Source organism: Leptodactylus fuscus, unplaced genomic scaffold (assembly GCF_031893055.1).
Source record: "Leptodactylus fuscus isolate aLepFus1 unplaced genomic scaffold, aLepFus1.hap2 HAP2_SCAFFOLD_99, whole genome shotgun sequence".
Classification (NCBI taxonomy): Eukaryota; Metazoa; Chordata; class Amphibia; order Anura; family Leptodactylidae; genus Leptodactylus; species Leptodactylus fuscus.
The window spans coordinates 155562-172500 of record NW_027441045.1 but is presented as its reverse complement, the minus strand read 5'-3'; the positions used below and the strand labels follow the sequence as shown (position 1 = coordinate 172500).

The 16939-nt window shown below is 52.1% G+C and overlaps 19 non-coding genes and 2 pseudogenes across 19 annotated transcripts in view; all 21 read left to right on the top strand.

The window, feature by feature from the left end:
* The window catches only part of LOC142189267 (5S ribosomal RNA), a 119-nt gene extending 5 nt beyond the window's left edge, over positions 1 to 114 (top strand). The window contains exon 1 of the ribosomal RNA XR_012713450.1: positions 1 to 114. This exon is cut by the window's left edge and continues 5 nt beyond it. This is a non-coding gene — a ribosomal RNA (5S ribosomal RNA).
* Positions 115 to 829: 715 nt separating this feature from the next.
* Positions 830 to 948, top strand: LOC142189280 (5S ribosomal RNA). Its single transcript, XR_012713462.1, has one exon. It is a non-coding gene; the product is annotated as a 5S ribosomal RNA (ribosomal RNA).
* Positions 949 to 1663: 715 nt separating this feature from the next.
* LOC142189087 (5S ribosomal RNA) lies at positions 1664 to 1782 on the top strand. The gene has a single exon (XR_012713282.1). It is a non-coding gene; the product is annotated as a 5S ribosomal RNA (ribosomal RNA).
* Positions 1783 to 2496: 714 nt separating this feature from the next.
* On the top strand, positions 2497 to 2615 carry LOC142189394 (5S ribosomal RNA). The gene has a single exon (XR_012713569.1). It is a non-coding gene; the product is annotated as a 5S ribosomal RNA (ribosomal RNA).
* A 714-nt stretch (positions 2616 to 3329) lies between these two features.
* On the top strand, positions 3330 to 3438 carry LOC142189458 (5S ribosomal RNA; annotated as a pseudogene).
* A 715-nt stretch (positions 3439 to 4153) lies between these two features.
* Positions 4154 to 4272, top strand: LOC142189393 (5S ribosomal RNA). Its single transcript, XR_012713568.1, has one exon. It is a non-coding gene; the product is annotated as a 5S ribosomal RNA (ribosomal RNA).
* Positions 4273 to 4987: 715 nt separating this feature from the next.
* Positions 4988 to 5106, top strand: LOC142189336 (5S ribosomal RNA). The gene has a single exon (XR_012713514.1). It is a non-coding gene; the product is annotated as a 5S ribosomal RNA (ribosomal RNA).
* A 715-nt stretch (positions 5107 to 5821) lies between these two features.
* Positions 5822 to 5940, top strand: LOC142189266 (5S ribosomal RNA). Its single transcript, XR_012713449.1, has one exon. It is a non-coding gene; the product is annotated as a 5S ribosomal RNA (ribosomal RNA).
* A 714-nt stretch (positions 5941 to 6654) lies between these two features.
* Positions 6655 to 6773, top strand: LOC142189346 (5S ribosomal RNA). Its single transcript, XR_012713523.1, has one exon. It is a non-coding gene; the product is annotated as a 5S ribosomal RNA (ribosomal RNA).
* Positions 6774 to 7488: 715 nt separating this feature from the next.
* LOC142189228 (5S ribosomal RNA) lies at positions 7489 to 7607 on the top strand. Its single transcript, XR_012713414.1, has one exon. It is a non-coding gene; the product is annotated as a 5S ribosomal RNA (ribosomal RNA).
* Positions 7608 to 8322: 715 nt separating this feature from the next.
* LOC142189086 (5S ribosomal RNA) lies at positions 8323 to 8441 on the top strand. Its single transcript, XR_012713281.1, has one exon. It is a non-coding gene; the product is annotated as a 5S ribosomal RNA (ribosomal RNA).
* Positions 8442 to 9155: 714 nt separating this feature from the next.
* On the top strand, positions 9156 to 9274 carry LOC142189265 (5S ribosomal RNA). Its single transcript, XR_012713448.1, has one exon. It is a non-coding gene; the product is annotated as a 5S ribosomal RNA (ribosomal RNA).
* Positions 9275 to 9988: 714 nt separating this feature from the next.
* On the top strand, positions 9989 to 10097 carry LOC142189457 (5S ribosomal RNA; annotated as a pseudogene).
* A 715-nt stretch (positions 10098 to 10812) lies between these two features.
* Positions 10813 to 10931, top strand: LOC142189306 (5S ribosomal RNA). Its single transcript, XR_012713487.1, has one exon. It is a non-coding gene; the product is annotated as a 5S ribosomal RNA (ribosomal RNA).
* A 715-nt stretch (positions 10932 to 11646) lies between these two features.
* LOC142189335 (5S ribosomal RNA) lies at positions 11647 to 11765 on the top strand. Its single transcript, XR_012713513.1, has one exon. It is a non-coding gene; the product is annotated as a 5S ribosomal RNA (ribosomal RNA).
* A 715-nt stretch (positions 11766 to 12480) lies between these two features.
* LOC142189334 (5S ribosomal RNA) lies at positions 12481 to 12599 on the top strand. Its single transcript, XR_012713512.1, has one exon. It is a non-coding gene; the product is annotated as a 5S ribosomal RNA (ribosomal RNA).
* Positions 12600 to 13313: 714 nt separating this feature from the next.
* LOC142189085 (5S ribosomal RNA) lies at positions 13314 to 13432 on the top strand. Its single transcript, XR_012713280.1, has one exon. It is a non-coding gene; the product is annotated as a 5S ribosomal RNA (ribosomal RNA).
* Positions 13433 to 14146: 714 nt separating this feature from the next.
* LOC142189233 (5S ribosomal RNA) lies at positions 14147 to 14265 on the top strand. The gene has a single exon (XR_012713418.1). It is a non-coding gene; the product is annotated as a 5S ribosomal RNA (ribosomal RNA).
* A 714-nt stretch (positions 14266 to 14979) lies between these two features.
* On the top strand, positions 14980 to 15098 carry LOC142189381 (5S ribosomal RNA). Its single transcript, XR_012713556.1, has one exon. It is a non-coding gene; the product is annotated as a 5S ribosomal RNA (ribosomal RNA).
* A 714-nt stretch (positions 15099 to 15812) lies between these two features.
* LOC142189353 (5S ribosomal RNA) lies at positions 15813 to 15931 on the top strand. Its single transcript, XR_012713530.1, has one exon. It is a non-coding gene; the product is annotated as a 5S ribosomal RNA (ribosomal RNA).
* A 715-nt stretch (positions 15932 to 16646) lies between these two features.
* Positions 16647 to 16765, top strand: LOC142189273 (5S ribosomal RNA). The gene has a single exon (XR_012713456.1). It is a non-coding gene; the product is annotated as a 5S ribosomal RNA (ribosomal RNA).
* The last annotated feature ends 174 nt before the right edge of the window (positions 16766 to 16939 follow it).

Below are 16939 nucleotides of genomic sequence, written 5' to 3'. Positions count from 1 at the left end.
CAGCCACACCACCCTGAACACGCCCGATCTTGTCTGATCTCGGAAGCTAAGCAGGGTTGGGCCTGGTTAGTACTTGGATGGGAGACCGCCTGGGAATACCAGGTGCTGTAGGCTTTTGCTTTTCCTCACTTCCACCAGCAGGGGTCACTCTCCTCTATGCCATTTTTACATTCACTTTTTACACTGCACACTTGCTTCTTTTACATTCGCTTTCTCTCTTGCACTCTTTAGGCCTTGCAAAATCCTAGTATTCTCAGTCTTACCGCTATCACTCTTAGCAGCCGCAGCGGGCGTGGTGGCCACCAGCGTTGTGGCTTTTTACTTTTAATAATAGCAGGCTTCATTTCCATAGTATCTGGGCCTCCCGCCGGGCTGGAAGCCATAGCTAGTAACCTGCAGACCAATTTACAGGGCAACACAGGCTGAACATCTTTGCAGACAACGCGCCCTAAGAAAAGAGAAGCTGACTGAAAAGCAGCTTCGCTTCCAGGCACGGGCAACCATCTCAACTTCTTCCTTAGCCGACTCCTGGACAATGGGCTCTGGTCCAGCTTGCTCTTTCTTTCACCCCCGGGATGGTTTCTTAGCCCTGCGCAGACCTTGCGCCCAGCCCTTTTGAAAGAGGGCGGCTGCGGCCTGTGACTGGTTGCTGAACAACACCTGTGGGTATAAGGGCCGCCCCCCAGCTCTTGCACTGCTCCTGTTGGAGTATGAAGTTCCCTTAAGAGAAGGCAAAAAGTGAAGAAGAAGGTCTAGCGTGAAGTAGTGCAAAGAGCTGCCAGCAGCCAGGCTGCAAAGTAGAAGAGGAGTAAGTGAGAAGCCTGTCTCTGCCTATGGCCACACCACCCTGAACACGCTCGATCTCGTCTGATCTCGGAAGCTAAGCAGGGTCGGGCCTGGTTAGTACTTGGATGGGAGACCGCCTGGGAATACCAGGTGCTGTAGGCTTTTGCTTTTCCTCACTTCCACCAGCAGGGGTCACTCTCCTCTATGCCATTTTTACATTCACTTTTTACACTGCACACTTGCTTCTTTTACATTCGCTTTCTCTCTTGCACTCTTTAGGCCTTGCAAAATCCTAGTATTCTCAGTCTTACCGCTATCACTCTTAGCAGCCGCAGCGGGCGTGGTGGCCACCAGCGTTGTGGCTTTTTACTTTTAATAATAGCAGGCTTCATTTCCATAGTATCTGGGCCTCCCGCCGGGCTGGAAGCCATAGCTAGTAACCTGCAGACCAATTTACAGGGCAACACAGGCTGAACATCTTTGCAGACAACGCGCCCTAATAAAAGAGAAGCTGACTGAAAAGCAGCTTCGCTTCCAGGCACGGGCAACCATCTCAACTTCTTCCTTAGCCGACTACTGGACAATGGGCTCTGGTCCAGCTTGCTCTTTCTTTCACCCCCGGGATGGTTTCTTAGCCCTGCGCAGACCTTGCGCCCAGCCCTTTTGAAAGAGGGCGGCAGCGGCCTGTGACTGGTTGCTGAACAACACCTGTGGGTATAAGGGCCGCCCCCCAGCTCTTGCACTGCTCCTGTTGGAGTATGAAGTTCCCTTAAGAGAAGGCAAAAAGTGAAGAAGAAGGTCTAGCGTGAAGTAGTGCAAAGAGCTGCCAGCAACCAGGCTGCAAAGTAGAAGAGGAGTAAGTGAGAAGCCTGTCTCTGCCTACGGCCACACCACCCTGAACACGCCCGATCTCGTCTGATCTCGGAAGCTAAGCAGGGTCGGGCCTGGTTAGTACTTGGATGGGAGACCGCCTGGGAATACCAGGTGCTGTAGGCTTTTGCTTTTCCTCACTTCCACCAGCAGGGGTCACTCTCCTCTATGCCATTTTTACATTCACTTTTTACACTGCACACTTGCTTCTTTTACATTCGCTTTCTCTCTTGCACTCTTTAGGCCTTGCAAAATCCTAGTATTCTCAGTCTTACCGCTATCACTCTTAGCAGCCGCAGCGGGCGTGGTGGCCACCAGCGTTGTGGCTTTTTACTTTTAATAATAGCAGGCTTCATTTCCATAGTATCTGGGCCTCCCGCCGGGCTGGAAGCCATAGCTAGTAACCTGCAGACCAATTTACAGGGCAACACAGGCTGAACATCTTTGCAGACAACGTGCCCTAAGAAAAGAGAAGCTGACTGAAAAGCAGCTTCGCTTCCAGGCACGGGCAACCATCTCAACTTCTTCCTTAGCCGACTCCTGGACAATGGGCTCTGGTCCAGCTTGCTCTTTCTTTCACCCCCGGGATGGTTTCTTAGCCCTGCGCAGACCTTGCGCCCAGCCCTTTTGAAAGAGGGCGGCTGCGACCTGTGACTGGTTGCTGAACAACACCTGTGGGTATAAGGGCCGCCCCCAGCTCTTGCACTGCTCCTGTTGGAGTATGAAGTTCCCTTAAGAGAAGGCAAAAAGTGAAGAAAAAGGTCTAGCGTGAAGTAGTGCAAAGGGCTGCCAGCAGCCAGGCTGCAAAGTAGAAGAGGAGTAAGTGAGAAGCCTGTCTCTGCCTACTGCCACACCACCCTGAACACGCCCGATCTCGTCTGATCTCGGAAGCCAAGCAAGGTCGGGCCTGGTTAGTACTTGGATGGGAGACCGCCTGGGAATACCAGGTGCTGTAGGCTTTTGCTTTTCCTCACTTCCACCAGCAGGGGTCACTCTCCTCTATGCCATTTTTACATTCACTTTTTACACTGCACACTTGCTTCTTTTACATTCGCTTTCTCTCTTGCACTCTTTAGGCCTTGCAAAATCCTAGTATTCTCAGTCTTACCGCTATCACTCTTAGCAGCCGCAGCGGGCGTGGTGGCCACCAGCGTTGTGGCTTTTTACTTTTAATAATAGCAGGCTTCATTTCCATAGTATCTGGGCCTCCCGCCGGGCTGGAAGCCATAGCTAGTAACCTGCAGACCAATTTACAGGGCAACACAGGCTGAACATCTTTGCAGACAACGCGCCCTAAGAAAAGAGAAGCTGACTAAAAAGCAGCTTCGCTTCCAGGCACGGGCAACCATCTCAACTTCTTCCTTAGCCGACTCCTGGACAATGGGCTCTGGTCCAGCTTGCTCTTTCTTTCACCCCCGGGATGGTTTCTTAGCCCTGCGCAGACCTTGCGCCCAGCCCTTTTGAAAGAGGGCGGCTGCGGCCTGTGACTGGTTGCTGAACAACACCTGTGGGTATAAGGGCCGCCCCCAGCTCTTGCACTGCTCCTGTTGGAGTATGAAGTTCCCTTAAGAGAAGGCAAAAAGTGAAGAAAAAGGTCTAGCGTGAAGTAGTGCAAAGAGCTGCCAGCAGCCAGGCTGCAAAGTAGAAGAGGAGTAAGTGAGAAGACTGTCTCTGCCTACAGCCACACCACCCTGAACACATCTGATCTCGGAAGCTAAGCAGGGTCGGGCCTGGTTAGTACTTGGATGGGAGACCGCCTGGGAATACCAGGTGCTGTAGGCTTTTGCTTTTCCTCACTTCCACCAGCAGGGGTCACTCTCCTCTATGCCATTTTTACATTCACTTTTTACACTGCACACTTGCTTCTTTTACATTCGCTTTCTCTCTTGCACTCTTTAGGCCTTGCAAAATCCTAGTATTCTCAGTCTTACCGCTATCACTCTTAGCAGCCGCAGCGGGCGTGGTGGCCACCAGCGTTGTGGCTTTTTACTTTTAATAATAGCAGGCTTCATTTCCATAGTATCTGGGCCTCCCGCCGGGCTGGAAGCCATAGCTAGTAACCTGCAGACCAATTTACAGGGCAACACAGGCTGAACATCTTTGCAGACAACGCGCCCTAAGAAAAGAGAAGCTGACTGAAAAGCAGCTTCGCTTCCAGGCACGGGCAACCATCTCAACTTCTTCCTTAGCCGACTACTGGACAATGGGCTCTGGTCCAGCTTGCTCTTTCTTTCACCCCCGGGATGGTTTCTTAGCCCTGCGCAGACCTTGCGCCCAGCCCTTTTGAAAGAGGGCGGCTGCGGCCTGTGACTGGTTGCTGAACAACACCTGTGGGTATAAGGGCCGCCCCCCAGCTCTTGCACTGCTCCTGTTGGAGTATGAAGTTCCCTTAAGAGAAGGCAAAAAGTGAAGAAGAAGGTCTAGCGTGAAGTAGTGCAAAGAGCTGCCAGCAGCCAGGCTGCAAAGTAGAAGAGGAGTAAGTGAGAAGCCTGTCTCTGCCTATGGCCACACCACCCTGAACACGCCCGATCTTGTCTGATCTCAGAAGCTAAGCAGGGTTGGGCCTGGTTAGTACTTGGATGGGAGACCGCCTGGGAATACCAGGTGCTGTAGGCTTTTGCTTTTCCTCACTTCCACCAGCAGGGGTCACTCTCCTCTATGCCATTTTTACATTCACTTTTTACACTGCACACTTGCATCTTTTACATTCGCTTTCTCTCTTGCACTCTTTAGGCCTTGCAAAATCCTAGTATTCTCAGTCTTACCGCTATCACTCTTAGCAGCCGCAGCGGGCGTGGTGGCCACCAGCGTTGTGGCTTTTTACTTTTAATAATAGCAGGCTTCATTTCCATAGTATCTGGGCCTCCCGCCGGGCTGGAAGCCATAGCTAGTAACCTGCAGACCAATTTACAGGGCAACACAGGCTGAACATCTTTGCAGACAACGCGCCCTAAGAAAAGAGAAGCTGACTGAAAAGCAGCTTCGCTTCCAGGCACGGGCAACCATCTCAACTTCTTCCTTAGCCGACTACTGGACAATGGGCTCTGGTCCAGCTTGCTCTTTCTTTCACCCCCGGGATGGTTTCTTAGCCCTGCGCAGACCTTGCGCCCAGCCCTTTTGAAAGAGGGCGGCTGCGGCCTGTGACTGGTTGCTGAACAACACCTGTGGGTATAAGGGCCGCCCCCCAGCTCTTGCACTGCTCCTGTTGGAGTATGAAGTTCCCTTAAGAGAAGGCAAAAAGTGAAGAAGAAGGTCTAGCGTGAAGTAGTGCAAAGAGCTGCCAGCAGCCAGGCTGCAAAGTAGAAGAGGAGTAAGTGAGAAGCCTGTCTCTGCCTATGGCCACACCACCCTGAACACGCTCGATCTCGTCTGACCTCGGAAGCTAAGCAGGGTCGGGCCTGGTTAGTACTTGGATGGGAGACCGCCTGGGAATACCAGGTGCTGTAGGCTTTTGCTTTTCCTCACTTCCACCGGCAGGGGTCACTCTCCTCTATGCCATTTTTACATTCACTTTTTACACTGCACACTTGCTTCTTTTACATTCGCTTTCTCTCTTGCACTCTTTAGGCCTTGCAAAATCCTAGTATTCTCAGTCTTACCGCTATCACTCTTAGCAGCCGCAGCGGGCGTGGTGGCCACCAGCGTTGTGGCTTTTTACTTTTAATAATAGCAGGCTTCATTTCCATAGTATCTGGGCCTCCCGCCGGGCTGGAAGCCATAGCTAGTAACCTGCAGACCAATTTACAGGGCAACACAGGCTGAACATCTTTGCAGACAACGCGCCCTAAGAAAAGAGAAGCTGACTGAAAAGCAGCTTCGCTTCCAGGCACGGGCAACCATCTCAACTTCTTCCTTAGCCGACTACTGGACAATGGGCTCTGGTCCAGCTTGCTCTTTCTTTCACCCCCGGGATGGTTTCTTAGCCCTGCGCAGACCTTGCGCCCAGCCCTTTTGAAAGAGGGCGGCTGCGGCCTGTGACTGGTTGCTGAACAACACCTGTGGGTATAAGGGCCGCCCCCCAGCTCTTGCACTGCTCCTGTTGGAGTATGAAGTTCCCTTAAGAGAAGGCAAAAAGTGAAGAAGAAGGTCTAGCGTGAAGTAGTGCAAAGAGCTGCCAGCAGCCAGGCTGCAAAGTAGAAGAGGAGTAAGTGAGAAGCCTGTCTCTGCCTACAGCCACACCACCCTGAACACGCCCGATCTTGTCTGATCTCGGAAGCTAAGCAGGGTTGGGCCTGGTTAGTACTTGGATGGGAGACCGCCTGGGAATACCAGGTGCTGTAGGCTTTTGCTTTTCCTCACTTCCACCAGCAGGGGTCACTCTCCTCTATGCCATTTTTACATTCACTTTTTACACTGCACACTTGCTTCTTTTACATTCGCTTTCTCTCTTGCACTCTTTAGGCCTTGCAAAATCCTAGTATTCTCAGTCTTACCGCTATCACTCTTAGCAGCCGCAGCGGGCGTGGTGGCCACCAGCGTTGTGGCTTTTTACTTTTAATAATAGCAGGCTTCATTTCCATAGTATCTGGGCCTCCCGCCGGGCTGGAAGCCATAGCTAGTAACCTGCAGACCAATTTACAGGGCAACACAGGCTGAACATCTTTGCAGACAACGCGCCCTAAGAAAAGAGAAGCTGACTGAAAAGCAGCTTCGCTTCCAGGCACGGGCAACCATCTCAACTTCTTCCTTAGCCGACTACTGGACAATGGGCTCTGGTCCAGCTTGCTCTTTCTTTCACCCCCGGGATGGTTTCTTAGCCCTGCGCAGACCTTGCGCCCAGCCCTTTTGAAAGAGGGCGGCTGCGGCCTGTGACTGGTTGCTGAACAACACCTGTGGGTATAAGGGCCGCCCCCAGCTCTTGCACTGCTCCTGTTGGAGTATGAAGTTCCCTTAAGAGAAGGCAAAAAGTGAAGAAAAAGGTCTAGGGTGAAGTAGTGCAAAGAGCTGCCAGCAGCCAGGCTGCAAAGTAGAAGAGGAGTAAGTGAGAAATTTGTCTCCGCCTACGGCCACACCATCCTGAACACGCCCGATCTCGTCTGATCTTGGAAGCTAAGCAGGGTCGGGCCTGGTTAGTACTTGGATGGGAGACCGCCTGGGAATACCAGGTGCTGTAGGCTTTTGCTTTTCCTCACTTCCACCAGCAGGGGTCACTCTCCTCTATGCCATTTTTACATTCACTTTTTACACTGCACACTTGCTTCTTTTACATTCGCTTTCTCTCTTGCACTCTTTAGGCCTTGCAAAATCCTAGTATTCTCAGTCTTACCGCTATCACTCTTAGCAGCCGCAGCGGGCGTGGTGGCCACCAGCGTTGTGGCTTTTTACTTTTAATAATAGCAGGCTTCATTTCCATAGTATCTGGGCCTCCCGCCGGGCTGGAAGCCATAGCTAGTAACCTGCAGACCAATTTACAGGGCAACACAGGCTGAACATCTTTGCAGACAACGCGCCCTAAGAAAAGAGAAGCTGACTGAAAAGCAGCTTCGCTTCCAGGCACGGGCAACCATCTCAACTTCTTCCTTAGCCGACTACTGGACAATGGGCTCTGGTCCAGCTTGCTCTTTCTTTCACCCCCGGGATGGTTTCTTAGCCCTGCGCAGACCTTGCGCCCAGCCCTTTTGAAAGAGGGCGGCTGCGGCCTGTGACTGGTTGCTGAACAACACCTGTGGGTATAAGGGCCGCCCCCCAGCTCTTGCACTGCTCCTGTTGGAGTATGAAGTTCCCTTAAGAGAAGGCAAAAAGTGAAGAAGAAGGTCTAGCGTGAAGTAGTGCAAAGAGCTGCCAGCAGCCAGGCTGCAAAGTAGAAGAGGAGTAAGTGAGAAGCCTGTCTCTGCCTACGGCCACACCACCCTGAACACGCTCGATCTCGTCTGATCTCGGAAGCTAAGCAGGGTCGGGCCTGGTTAGTACTTGGATGGGAGACCGCCTGGGAATACCAGGTGCTGTAGGCTTTTGCTTTTCCTCACTTCCACCAGCAGGGGTCACTCTCCTCTATGCCATTTTTACATTCACTTTTTACACTGCACACTTGCTTCTTTTACATTCGCTTTCTCTCTTGCACTCTTTAGGCCTTGCAAAATCCTAGTATTCTCAGTCTTACCGCTATCACTCTTAGCAGCCGCAGCGGGCGTGGTAGCCACCAGCGTTGTGGCTTTTTACTTTTAATAATAGCAGGCTTCATTTCCATAGTATCTGGGCCTCCCGCCGGGCTGGAAGCCATAGCTAGTAACCTGCAGACCAATTTACAGGGCAACACAGGCTGAACATCTTTGCAGACAACGCGCCCTAAGAAAAGAGAAGCTGACTGAAAAGCAGCGTCGCTTCCAGGCACGGGCAACCATCTCAACTTCTTCCTTAGCCGACTACTGGACAATGGGCTCTGGTCCAGCTTGCTCTTTCTTTCACCCCCGGGATGGTTTCTTAGCCCTGCGCAGACCTTGCGCCCAGCCCTTTTGAAAGAGGGCGGCAGCGGCCTGTGACTGGTTGCTGAACAACACCTGTGGGTATAAGGGCCGCCCCCCAGCTCTTGCACTGCTCCTGTTGGAGTATGAAGTTCCCTTAAGAGAAGGCAAAAAGTGAAGAAGAAGGTCTAGCGTGAAGTAGTGCAAAGAGCTGCCAGCAACCAGGCTGCAAAGTAGAAGAGGAGTAAGTGAGAAGCCTGTCTCTGCCTACGGCCACACCACCCTGAACACGCCCGATCTCGTCTGATCTCGGAAGCTAAGCAGGGTCGGGCCTGGTTAGTACTTGGATGGGAGACCGCCTGGGAATACCAGGTGCTGTAGGCTTTTGCTTTTCCTCACTTCCACCAGCAGGGGTCACTCTCCTCTATGCCATTTTTACATTCACTTTTTACACTGCACACTTGCTTCTTTTACATTCGCTTTCTCTCTTGCACTCTTTAGGCCTTGCAAAATCCTAGTATTCTCAGTCTTACCGCTATCACTCTTAGCAGCCGCAGCGGGCGTGGTGGCCACCAGCGTTGTGGCTTTTTACTTTTAATAATAGCAGGCTTCATTTCCATAGTATCTGGGCCTCCCGCCGGGCTGGAAGCCATAGCTAGTAACCTGCAGACCAATTTACAGGGCAACACAGGCTGAACATCTTTGCAGACAACGTGCCCTAAGAAAAGAGAAGCTGACTGAAAAGCAGCTTCGCTTCCAGGCACGGGCAACCATCTCAACTTCTTCCTTAGCCGACTCCTGGACAATGGGCTCTGGTCCAGCTTGCTCTTTCTTTCACCCCCGGGATGGTTTCTTAGCCCTGCGCAGACCTTGCGCCCAGCCCTTTTGAAAGAGGGCGGCTGCGGCCTGTGACTGGTTGCTGAACAACACCTGTGGGTATAAGGGCCGCCCCCAGCTCTTGCACTGCTCCTGTTGGAGTATGAAGTTCCCTTAAGAGAAGGCAAAAAGTGAAGAAAAAGGTCTAGCGTGAAGTAGTGCAAAGGGCTGCCAGCAGCCAGGCTGCAAAGTAGAAGAGGAGTAAGTGAGAAGCCTGTCTCTGCCTACTGCCACACCACCCTGAACACGCCCGATCTCGTCTGATCTCGGAAGCTAAGCAGGGTCGGGCCTGGTTAGTACTTGGATGGGAGACCGCCTGGGAATACCAGGTGCTGTAGGCTTTTGCTTTTCCTCACTTCCACCAGCAGGGGTCACTCTCCTCTATGCCATTTTTACATTCACTTTTTACACTGCACACTTGCTTCTTTTACATTCGCTTTCTCTCTTGCACTCTTTAGGCCTTGCAAAATCCTAGTATTCTCAGTCTTACCGCTATCACTCTTAGCAGCCGCAGCGGGCGTGGTGGCCACCAGCGTTGTGGCTTTTTACTTTTAATAATAGCAGGCTTCATTTCCATAGTATCTGGGCCTCCCGCCGGGCTGGAAGCCATAGCTAGTAACCTGCAGACCAATTTACAGGGCAACACAGGCTGAACATCTTTGCAGACAACGCGCCCTAAGAAAAGAGAAGCTGACTAAAAAGCAGCTTCGCTTCCAGGCACGGGCAACCATCTCAACTTCTTCCTTAGCCGACTCCTGGACAATGGGCTCTGGTCCAGCTTGCTCTTTCTTTCACCCCCGGGATGGTTTCTTAGCCCTGCGCAGACCTTGCGCCCAGCCCTTTTGAAAGAGGGCGGCTGCGGCCTGTGACTGGTTGCTGAACAACACCTGTGGGTATAAGGGCCGCCCCCAGCTCTTGCACTGCTCCTGTTGGAGTATGAAGTTCCCTTAAGAGAAGGCAAAAAGTGAAGAAAAAGGTCTAGCGTGAAGTAGTGCAAAGAGCTGCCAGCAGCCAGGCTGCAAAGTAGAAGAGGAGTAAGTGAGAAGACTGTCTCTGCCTACAGCCACACCACCCTGAACACATCTGATCTCGGAAGCTAAGCAGGGTCGGGCCTGGTTAGTACTTGGATGGGAGACCGCCTGGGAATACCAGGTGCTGTAGGCTTTTGCTTTTCCTCACTTCCACCAGCAGGGGTCACTCTCCTCTATGCCATTTTTACATTCACTTTTTACACTGCACACTTGCTTCTTTTACATTCGCTTTCTCTCTTGCACTCTTTAGGCCTTGCAAAATCCTAGTATTCTCAGTCTTACCGCTATCACTCTTAGCAGCCGCAGCGGGCGTGGTGGCCACCAGCGTTGTGGCTTTTTACTTTTAATAATAGCAGGCTTCATTTCCATAGTATCTGGGCCTCCCGCCGGGCTGGAAGCCATAGCTAGTAACCTGCAGACCAATTTACAGGGCAACACAGGCTGAACATCTTTGCAGACAACGCGCCCTAAGAAAAGAGAAGCTGACTGAAAAGCAGCTTCGCTTCCAGGCACGGGCAACCATCTCAACTTCTTCCTTAGCCGACTACTGGACAATGGGCTCTGGTCCAGCTTGCTCTTTCTTTCACCCCCGGGATGGTTTCTTAGCCCTGCGCAGACCTTGCGCCCAGCCCTTTTGAAAGAGGGCGGCTGCGGCCTGTGACTGGTTGCTGAACAACACCTGTGGGTATAAGGGCCGCCCCCCAGCTCTTGCACTGCTCCTGTTGGAGTATGAAGTTCCCTTAAGAGAAGGCAAAAAGTGAAGAAGAAGGTCTAGCGTGAAGTAGTGCAAAGAGCTGCCAGCAGCCAGGCTGCAAAGTAGAAGAGGAGTAAGTGAGAAGCCTGTCTCTGCCTATGGCCACACCACCCTGAACACGCCCGATCTTGTCTGATCTCGGAAGCTAAGCAGGGTTGGGCCTGGTTAGTACTTGGATGGGAGACCGCCTGGGAATACCAGGTGCTGTAGGCTTTTGCTTTTCCTCACTTCCACCAGCAGGGGTCACTCTCCTCTATGCCATTTTTACATTCACTTTTTACACTGCACACTTGCATCTTTTACATTCGCTTTCTCTCTTGCACTCTTTAGGCCTTGCAAAATCCTAGTATTCTCAGTCTTACCGCTATCACTCTTAGCAGCCGCAGCGGGCGTGGTGGCCACCAGCGTTGTGGCTTTTTACTTTTAATAATAGCAGGCTTCATTTCCATAGTATCTGGGCCTCCCGCCGGGCTGGAAGCCATAGCTAGTAACCTGCAGACCAATTTACAGGGCAACACAGGCTGAACATCTTTGCAGACAACGCGCCCTAAGAAAAGAGAAGCTGACTGAAAAGCAGCTTCGCTTCCAGGCACGGGCAACCATCTCAACTTCTTCCTTAGCCGACTACTGGACAATGGGCTCTGGTCCAGCTTGCTCTTTCTTTCACCCCCGGGATGGTTTCTTAGCCCTGCGCAGACCTTGCGCCCAGCCCTTTTGAAAGAGGGCGGCTGCGGCCTGTGACTGGTTGCTGAACAACACCTGTGGGTATAAGGGCCGCCCCCCAGCTCTTGCACTGCTCCTGTTGGAGTATGAAGTTCCCTTAAGAGAAGGCAAAAAGTGAAGAAGAAGGTCTAGCGTGAAGTAGTGCAAAGAGCTGCCAGCAGCCAGGCTGCAAAGTAGAAGAGGAGTAAGTGAGAAGCCTGTCTCTGCCTATGGCCACACCACCCTGAACACGCTCGATCTCGTCTGACCTCGGAAGCTAAGCAGGGTCGGGCCTGGTTAGTACTTGGATGGGAGACCGCCTGGGAATACCAGGTGCTGTAGGCTTTTGCTTTTCCTCACTTCCACCAGCAGGGGTCACTCTCCTCTATGCCATTTTTACATTCACTTTTTACACTGCACACTTGCTTCTTTTACATTCGCTTTCTCTCTTGCACTCTTTAGGCCTTGCAAAATCCTAGTATTCTCAGTCTTACCGCTATCACTCTTAGCAGCCGCAGCGGGCGTGGTGGCCACCAGCGTTGTGGCTTTTTACTTTTAATAATAGCAGGCTTCATTTCCATAGTATCTGGGCCTCCCGCCGGGCTGGAAGCCATAGCTAGTAACCTGCAGACCAATTTACAGGGCAACACAGGCTGAACATCTTTGCAGACAACGCGCCCTAAGAAAAGAGAAGCTGACTGAAAAGCAGCTTCGCTTCCAGGCACGGGCAACCATCTCAACTTCTTCCTTAGCCGACTACTGGACAATGGGCTCTGGTCCAGCTTGCTCTTTCTTTCACCCCCGGGATGGTTTCTTAGCCCTGCGCAGACCTTGCGCCCAGCCCTTTTGAAAGAGGGCGGCTGCGGCCTGTGACTGGTTGCTGAACAACACCTGTGGGTATAAGGGCCGCCCCCCAGCTCTTGCACTGCTCCTGTTGGAGTATGAAGTTCCCTTAAGAGAAGGCAAAAAGTGAAGAAGAAGGTCTAGCGTGAAGTAGTGCAAAGAGCTGCCAGCAGCCAGGCTGCAAAGTAGAAGAGGAGTAAGTGAGAAGCCTGTCTCTGCCTATGGCCACACCACCCTGAACACGCTCGATCTCGTCTGACCTCGGAAGCTAAGCAGGGTCGGGCCTGGTTAGTACTTGGATGGGAGACCGCCTGGGAATACCAGGTGCTGTAGGCTTTTGCTTTTCCTCACTTCCACCAGCAGGGGTCACTCTCCTCTATGCCATTTTTACATTCACTTTTTACACTGCACACTTGCTTCTTTTACATTCGCTTTCTCTCTTGCACTCTTTAGGCCTTGCAAAATCCTAGTATTCTCAGTCTTACCGCTATCACTCTTAGCAGCCGCAGCGGGCGTGGTGGCCACCAGCGTTGTGGCTTTTTACTTTTAATAATAGCAGGCTTCATTTCCATAGTATCTGGGCCTCCCGCCGGGCTGGAAGCCATAGCTAGTAACCTGCAGACCAATTTACAGGGCAACACAGGCTGAACATCTTTGCAGACAACGCGCCCTAAGAAAAGAGAAGCTGACTGAAAAGCAGCTTCGCTTCCAGGCACGGGCAACCATCTCAACTTCTTCCTTAGCCGACTCCTGGACAATGGGCTCTGGTCCAGCTTGCTCTTTCTTTCACCCCCGGGATGGTTTCTTAGCCCTGCGCAGACCTTGCGCCCAGCCCTTTTGAAAGAGGGCGGCTGCGGCCTGTGACTGGTTGCTGAACAACACCTGTGGGTATAAGGGCCGCCCCCAGCTCTTGCACTGCTCCTGTTGGAGTATGAAGTTCCCTTAAGAGAAGGCAAAAAGTGAAGAAAAAGGTCTAGCGTGAAGTAGTGCAAAGAGCTGCCAGCAGCCAGGCTGCAAAGTAGAAGAGGAGTAAGTGAGAAGCCTGTCTCTGCCTACGGCCACACCACCCTGAACACGCCCGATCTCGTCTGATCTCGGAAGCTAAGCAGGGTCGGGCCTGGTTAGTACTTGGATGGGAGACCGCCTGGGAATACCAGGTGCTGTAGGCTTTTGCTTTTCCTCACTTCCACCAGCAGGGGTCACTCTCCTCTATGCCATTTTTACATTCACTTTTTACACTGCACACTTGCTTCTTTTACATTCGCTTTCTCTCTTGCACTCTTTAGGCCTTGCAAAATCCTAGTATTCTCAGTCTTACCGCTATCACTCTTAGCAGCCGCAGCGGGCGTGGTGGCCACCAGCGTTGTGGCTTTTTTCTTTTAATAATAGCAGGCTTCATTTCCATAGTATCTGGGCCTCCCGCCGGGCTGGAAGCCATAGCTAGTAACCTGCAGACCAATTTACAGGGCAACACAGGCTGAACATCTTTGCAGACAACGCGCCCTAAGAAAAGAGAAGCTGACTGAAAAGCAGCTTCGCTTCCAGGCACGGGCAACCATCTCAACTTCTTCCTTAGCCGACTACTGGACAATGGGCTCTGGTCCAGCTTGCTCTTTCTTTCACCCCCGGGATGGTTTCTTAGCCCTGCGCAGACCTTGCGCCCAGCCCTTTTGAAAGAGGGCGGCTGCGGCCTGTGACTGGTTGCTGAACAACACCTGTGGGTATAAGGGCCGCCCCCAGCTCTTGCACTGCTCCTGTTGGAGTATGAAGTTCCCTTAAGAGAAGGCAAAAAGTGAAGAAAAAGGTCTAGCGTGAAGTAGTGCAAAGGGCTGCCAGCAGCCAGGCTGCAAAGTAGAAGAGGAGTAAGTGAGAAGCCTGTCTCTGCCTACGGCCACACCACCCTGAACACGCCCGATCTCGTCTGATCTCGGAAGCTAAGCAGGGTCGGGCCTGGTTTGTACTTGGATGGGAGACCGCCTGGGAATACCAGGTGCTGTAGGCTTTTGCTTTTCCTCACTTCCACCAGCAGGGGTCACTCTCCTCTATGCCATTTTTACATTCACTTTTTACACTGCACACTTGCTTCTTTTACATTCGCTTTCTCTCTTGCACTCTTTAGGCCTTGCAAAATCCTAGTATTCTCAGTCTTACCGCTATCACTCTTAGCAGCCGCAGCGGGCGTGGTGGCCACCAGCGTTGTGGCTTTTTACTTTTAATAATAGCAGGCTTCATTTCCATAGTATCTGGGCCTCCCGCCGGGCTGGAAGCCATAGCTAGTAACCTGCAGACCAATTTACAGGGCAACACAGGCTGAACATCTTTGCAGACAACGTGCCCTAAGAAAAGAGAAGCTGACTGAAAAGCAGCTTCGCTTCCAGGCACGGGCAACCATCTCAACTTCTTCCTTAGCCGACTCCTGGACAATGGGCTCTGGTCCAGCTTGCTCTTTCTTTCACCCCCGGGATGGTTTCTTAGCCCTGCGCAGACCTTGCGCCCAGCCCTTTTGAAAGAGGGCGGCTGCGGCCTGTGACTGGTTGCTGAACAACACCTGTGGGTATAAGGGCCGCCCCCAGCTCTTTCACTGCTCCTGTTGGAGTATGAAGTTCCCTTAAGAGAAGGCAAAAAGTGAAGAAAAAGGTCTAGCGTGAAGTAGTGCAAAGAGCTGCCAGCAGCCAGGCTGCAAAGTAGAAGAGGAGTAAGTGAGAAATTTGTCTCTGCCTATGGCCACACCACCCTGAACACGCCCGATCTCGTCTGATCTCGGAAGCTAAGCAGGGTCGGGCCTGGTTAGTACTTGGAAGGGAGACTGCCTGGGAATACCAGGTGCTGTAGGCTTTTGCTTTTCCTCACTTCCACCAGCAGGGGTCACTCTCCTCTATGCCATTTTTACATTCACTTTTTACACTGCACACTTGCTTCTTTTACATTCGCTTTCTCTCTTGCACTCTTTAGGCCTTGCAAAATCCTAGTATTCTCAGTCTTACCGCTATCACTCTTAGCAGCCGCAGCGGGCGTGGTGGCCACCAGCGTTGTGGCTTTTTACTTTTAATAATAGCAGGCTTCATTTCCATAGTATCTGGGCCTCCCGCCGGGCTGGAAGCCATAGCTAGTAACCTGCAGACCAATTTACAGGGCAACACAGGCTGAACATCTTTGCAGACAACGCGCCCTAAGAAAAGAGAAGCTGACTGAAAAGCAGCTTCGCTTCCAGGCACGGGCAACCATCTCAACTTCTTCCTTAGCCGACTACTGGACAATGGGCTCTGGTCCAGCTTGCTCTTTCTTTCACCCCCGGGATGGTTTCTTAGCCCTGCGCAGACCTTGCGCCCAGCCCTTTTGAAAGAGGGCGGCTGCGGCCTGTGACTGGTTGCTGAACAACACCTGTGGGTATAAGGGCCGCCCCCAGCTCTAGCACTGCTCCTGTTGGAGTATGAAGTTCCCTTAAGAGAAGGCAAAAAGTGAAGAAAAAGGTCTAGCGTGAAGTAGTGCAAAGGGCTGCCAGCAGCCAGGCTGCAAAGTAGAAGAGGAGTAAGTGAGAAGCCTGTCTCTGCCTACGGCCACACCACCCTAAACACGCCCGATCTCGTCTGATCTCGGAAGCTAAGCAGGGTCGGGCCTGGTTAGTACTTGCATGGGAGACCGCCTGGGAATACCAGGTGCTGTAGGCTTTTGCTTTTCCTCACTTCCACCAGCAGGGGTCACTCTCCTCTATGCCATTTTTACATTCACTTTTTACACTGCACACTTGCTTCTTTTACATTCGCTTTCTCTCTTGCACTCTTTAGGCCTTGCAAAATCCTAGTATTCTCAGTCTTACCGCTATCACTCTTAGCAGCCGCAGCGGGCGTGGTGGCCACCAGCGTTGTGGCTTTTTACTTTTAATAATAGCAGGCTTCATTTCCATAGTATCTGGGCCTCCCGCCGGGCTGGAAGCCATAGCTAGTAACCTGCAGACCAATTTACAGGGCAACACAGGCTGAACATCTTTGCAGACAACGCGCCCTAAGAAAAGAGAAGCTGACTGAAAAGCAGCTTCGCTTCCAGGCACGGGCAACCATCTCAACTTCTTCCTTAGCCGACTACTGGACAATGGGCTCTGGTCCAGCTTGCTCTTTCTTTCACCCCCGGGATGGTTTCTTAGCCCTGCGCAGACCTTGCGCCCAGCCCTTTTGAAAGAGGGCGGCTGCGGCCTGTGACTAGTTGCTGAACAACACCTGTGGGTATAAGGGCCGCCCCCCAGCTCTTGCACTGCTCCTGTTGGAGTATGAAGTTCCCTTAAGAGAAGGCAAAAAGTGAAGAAGAAGGTCTAGCGTGAAGTAGTGCAAAGAGCTGCCAGCAGCCAGGCTGCAAAGTAGAAGAGGAGTAAGTGAGAAGCCTGTCTCTGCCTACGGCCACACCACCCTGAACACGCCCGATCTCGTCTGATCTTGGAAGCTAAGCAGGGTCGGGCCTGGTTAGTACTTGGATGGGAGACCGCCTGGGAATACCAGGTGCTGTAGGCTTTTGCTTTTCCTCACTTCCACCAGCAGGGGTCACTCTCCTCTATGCCATTTTTACATTCACTTTTTACACTGCACACTTGCTTCTTTTACATTCGCTTTCTCTCTTGCACTCTTTAGGCCTTGCAAAATCCTAGTATTCTCAGTCTTACCGCTATCACTCTTAGCAGCCGCAGC